Raw genomic sequence first — 5,475 nt, forward strand, 5'->3', positions numbered from 1 at the left:
ATTTGGGTATTCATAATAGTCAAAATGGCTTATTTATTCAAAGTCATTCTTAAAATAATGTTGCCGTTATATATAATATTCTCTTCACTCTGCTCATTTCACTCTTAATTATTTCATGCAAGTTTTTCCATGTTTTCCTAAAATCATTGAGCTCATTATTTCCTATAGCACAGTAGTATTCCATCACAATCATATACATAACTTGTTCAGTCATTTCCCAATTGACTGGCTTCTCTGCAATTTCCAGCTCTTTGCCACCACAAATAGAGCTGCTATAGACATTTAAAAATACATAGATTCTTTTCCTTTTTCCCTAATCCTCTTTGGAAATAGACCTAGTAGTGGTATTACTGGGTCAGAGGGTATAGACAGTTTAATATCTTTTGGGGCATAATTCCAGACTGCTCTCCAAAATAGTTGGATCAGTTCACAATTCCACCTTTGTTACCTGGCTTCACAGCAGTCACAGTCATGTCTTCTTCCTCCTTGTTGTTGTTCCATTCGTCTGACTTTTCATGACCCCATCGGGGGTTTTCTTGGCAAAGAGACTGAAGTGCTTTGCCATTTACTTCTCCAGTGGATTAAGGCAAACAGAGGTTAAGTGACTTTCCCAGGGTCACACAGATAATAAGTGTCTGAGACTAGATTTGAACTCACGTCTTCCTGATCCCAGGCCCAGCACTGTATTCATAGTGCCACCTAGCTGCCGCTGGTCTTTTTCCTTAAAGCAATACAAATATTCTCAGCACCCACTAAATTTCCTGGCCTGAGGCAAAGCCCTGGTTTTTGTTCTAGCTAAGATTGCCAATTGACTTGGCCAGTATTGTTACAGTAGCCAACTGCTTCCTATTAATGTGTCCTACTGTGAGGGGTTTTGGATTAGCCCTGTGATTTCATCAGTGTTACATACCAAATATTCCTTAGCCACCACGTACAGTTTTCGCTGCCTTGTCTACCATTAGAGGAGTCAAAAGAACCAGGCCAGTTGTGCACGTGGGGCCGGCCTGCATCTTGTGACATGAAGAAGTGATCTTCACTAATCAAATCAGCAGGAAGGGGCCTGGCTCTTGAGCATGTGGGTCTTTGGCTTGGTCACTAATTCACTGTCCTTTCCAGGTTCTACTTTCACTTCAGTCAGATGTAGGCTTCTCTATCTAGTCCAGAGATTCTTAACCTTTTTTATATATCATAGATTCCTCTGGCATTCTGGCAAAGCCTACTAGCCCTTTCTCAGAATAATGTTTTTAAATGCATAAGATAAAACACATAAGATTACGAAGAAAACCACTTACATTGAAACAGAGTCTGTAGACAGGAAGACAATGATCACATGCAGTCTAGGAGTGGGCATAATAACTACAGTAATTTCAAAGTAGTGCTGAGTGTAAATGATGTTTCAATCACTCTGCAACATCTGTAAAATGATATGAGAATATTTGTAATGTCTATTGGTGACTAAGTCACAGATATTGCTAATATTGTGGTTTATTACCAAGAAAATTGAAAGAAATTATGAGCTCATAATATGCAATTAGGGTTAAATTTCAGTTAGAAGTTACACCAAATAAAGATGAATTTTTTTCCCATTTGGGTTCATAGACTCCTTGGACCCTAAAAGCTGCCCCAGTGGATGCCAGGTTAAGAACTCCTGTATTGTACATAAGCTTAACTTAGGTGCCTAAACTATACTTAGACCTTCTGATGAAAGTACAAAGTATATTTCCCTACAAAAATGTGAGGTCTAGTTATTGTTTTATGACTTGCTTATCTGGAAAAAGCAGGCAAAGTTCACATGGAAATATCCTTGTATGATTCTGCATGGCCTATTATGCATTAACCAATCAGAGCCATTAGTCTCCTACATGAAATAAACTGAAGACTAATTTAGTAATAAATATTCAACATACAATTTAAACATATAATTTGGCTTAAATATGAAATTATCTGTTGTACTCAGAAGATAAATATATCAGAGCTCTGAAAAGTATTTATAGCACTAATTCTTGACTTGCCCATCACAGAATAGCACACGAGGTCTTATGCCAGCAGAAATCAGTTGTATCCATTGACCAAATCCATAGGATTATGGGATCACAGACTGAGAGCAGGAAGGATGTACCTTACAATCCAACCCCCCATTTTACAGATGAGAAAACTGAGGCCCAGAGAGGTTTAATGATTTGCCCAAGGCCATCAGACAGATGACAGAACTAGAATTTGAAACCAGACCCTCTGACTCCATATTTAGCATTCTCCATGTGGTTTGCTTTTTTTTGCTGGTTCCTCTGACTTAAAGGCAAGGCTTTCCATACTTCCTACTAAATGCCACCCAGCTCTTACTTCTGTTTTTTTTTTACCAAGTATTGCCTTCTCTCTCTCTTCCTCTTCTAAATTCATACTCAACATACTAACTAGAGCATATGAAGGGCGGCTAAGTGGTATAGTGAATAAAGTATCAGCCCTGAAGTCAGGGAAACTCATCTTCCTGAGTTCAAATCTGGCCTCTGACACTTACTAGCTGTGTGATCCTGGGCAAGTCACTTAACCCTATTTGCCTCAGTTTCCTCATCTGTAAAATGAGGTGGAGAAGGAAATGGCAAACCACTCCAGTATCTCTGCCAAGAAAACTCCAAATGGGATCATGAAAAATTGGACATGACTGAAAATGACTGAACCACAGCATTCTCAGTGAGCTTACATTCTATATAGGGTAACATCAGGCAGCTAGGTGATGCGGTGGAAAGAGTGCTAGGCTTGGAGTCAGGAAGACTATTCTTTATGAATTTAAATCCGTCCTCAGGCACTTACTAGCTGTGTGACCCTGAGTAAGTCACTTCACCCTGTTTGCCTCAGTTTCCTGATCTGTAAAATGAGTTGGAGAAGGAAATGGCAAACCTCTCCAGTATCTTTACCAAGAAAACCCCAAATGGAGTCACAAGGAATCAGACACAACTGAAACAACGACAACAGCAACAACAACATAACTAGAGGCTTTTCTAATCAATAGGAACTCTCTTATCTCATCACTATGGACCCTTGAAGCCATGCTTACTAGCCCTCCTGAAGAGCAAAGGCGATCCCTGCCCATGTTACATCCTAGCTATTCTGGATGGTATAAACCGTGTTTCCATCACTTGACTCTTAATCTCAATCCAGGATGACAGATTCAAAGACTTCAATGGGACATTGCCATCTTCCCATCACCACTATTTTCCCTTGCCTAAAACTGACTAGGAAATCAAATGCTTTCTGACCAACTCACTATTTATTTGCATTAGATGGTGTGAATTATAAATTGTTACCATGGCATTCCCATATGACTTGAGTGAATTGACAATTCTGCAGATAGATTCTGCAAACAGCTGACACTCCTATGGGCTTGAGTTTCATATATCTCAATCATTTGAATTTGCTGAAATACAAGTAGTTATTGAGGTAATTACAGAAGGACCATTCACCTCACTAATGAGCTCTTGTAACAATATAGAACTAGAAGAACTTTTAATGATCTAGAGTCATCTAAATGACCTTCTTTTCCCCAAAGGGTCTGCAAGGAAGTAGTTAAGAGTAGCTTATGATATCTGCAGTGATTGTCTTCACCCCAGGGGCTGGTTTTATTACAGCTTGTACCAATGAAATGCATGTATATACAAAAATGAGACTTAGAGGAGGTACAAATCCTATTTGCTTCTTATTGTTTATCTGTCCACAAAATTCTAAGGCCCCTTCCATTTCGGTTTTTCTATAAGCTTTAAACTAATTTAGCTAGGGACAAGTATAGAAAGTCTACAGCCTCACCAATAGGACTGAGTCAGAGGGGCCCACAGCAGATCTGGCCCATAACATAAAGACATGTCAAAACAGCACTTTAAGAGAATGTAGCTTTATGGAGGCAGATTGTGTCAGACAGTTACATCACCGAAACTCTTGGTAGTGTGCCTGCGGATTCCCTATAAACCTCTCTATCTTGAAGTTTACCTTAGCCTTGGCTTCTCTGCTATTGACTCATCCATCCTGTGGGTTGTAATGCTCCTGAAAAAGCCTGTCTACTATTCTTCAGAAGACAGGACATCAAGTGTCCCTGTAGAGCATTTTTGTAGCACTATGTTTGAAAATTTCATCACCATATATCACTGTCTACCACAGGCTTTAAACCTTCCTGGTAAAATCATATGGACAGACTAAATAATAAACATCTATGTGCCACAAGGAGTACATTTTTATTTCATTTAAAATCTGTGTATTAGTTTTAAAAAATCATATTAGTTACATTGTTGGTGGAGTTGTGAACTGATCCAACCATTCTGATGAGCAATTTGGAATTATGCCCAAAAGGCTATAAAACTGTACATACCCTTTGATCCAGCAATATCATTACTAGTGGTACTGGTAATCCCAAAGAGATCATAAAAAAGGGGAAAGGACTCACATGTACAAAAATATTTATAGCAGCTCTTTCTGTGGTGGCAAAGAATTGGAAATTGAGGGGATGTCTATCAATTGGGGAATGCCTGAACAAATTATGGTATGTAAATAGAATGGAATACTATTGTGCTATAAGAAATGATGAACAGGCTGACTTCAGAAAAACCTGGAAAGACTTGCATGAACTGATGCTGAGTGAAGTGAGCAGAACCAGGAGAACATTGCACACAGCAATAGCAACGTTGTGTGATGGTCAACTATAAGAGACTCGGCTCTTCTCAGCAACACAGTGATCCAAGTCAATTCCGAAAAATAACTATGGAGGGTGAATGCAGATTGAAGCATGCTATTTTCGTTTTTTTTCTTTCTCATGGTTTTTCCTTTTTGTTCTGATTTTTTTTTTCATAACATGACTAATGTGGAAATATGTTTAGTACGATTTTACATGTATAACCTGTATCAGATGGCTTGCTGTCTTGGGGAAGGAGGAGAGAAAGGAGAGAGGGAGAAAATTTTGGAACTCAAAATCTTACAAAAGTGAATGTTGAAAACTATCTTTGCATGTAACTGGAAAAAAATAAAATACTATTGAGTGTGAAAAAAGTTACAAAAGTCACATTAGAAACTACCCCTCAGCGCTCCACTACCCGACCTGTATCTTGCCTATACCCAGCGTTATAACTGAAAGACATGATCTAAGAGAGGAGAGATAGTCAACCTGTTTGGCATTTGTTTTATTAAGTCGAAATAAAATATTAAAAGGAAGCAGAGAATGTTCTTCTGTTGAACTCTTATTTACACCCTAAATTGAAACACTGTACTATTACTTTGGTATTAGTCTAATCAGCTTTTATTTAAAAAAAAACTTTTTATTTATTTTTAAATATTCTTTTTAGAGAAAATTTTGAGTTCCAAATTCTCTTCCCTCCCTCCCACTTTTCTCCCACCCACTGAGAAGGCAAGGAATAAGATATCAATTATACATATGAGATCATGCAAAGAGTATTTCCATATTAGCCATATCACAAAAAAGCAAGAAAAATAAGGTGA

Source organism: Phascolarctos cinereus, unplaced genomic scaffold (genome assembly GCF_003287225.1).
Source record: "Phascolarctos cinereus isolate Bilbo 61053 unplaced genomic scaffold, phaCin_HiC Scaffold_5;HRSCAF=322, whole genome shotgun sequence".
In the NCBI taxonomy this organism is placed as follows: Eukaryota; Metazoa; Chordata; class Mammalia; order Diprotodontia; family Phascolarctidae; genus Phascolarctos; species Phascolarctos cinereus.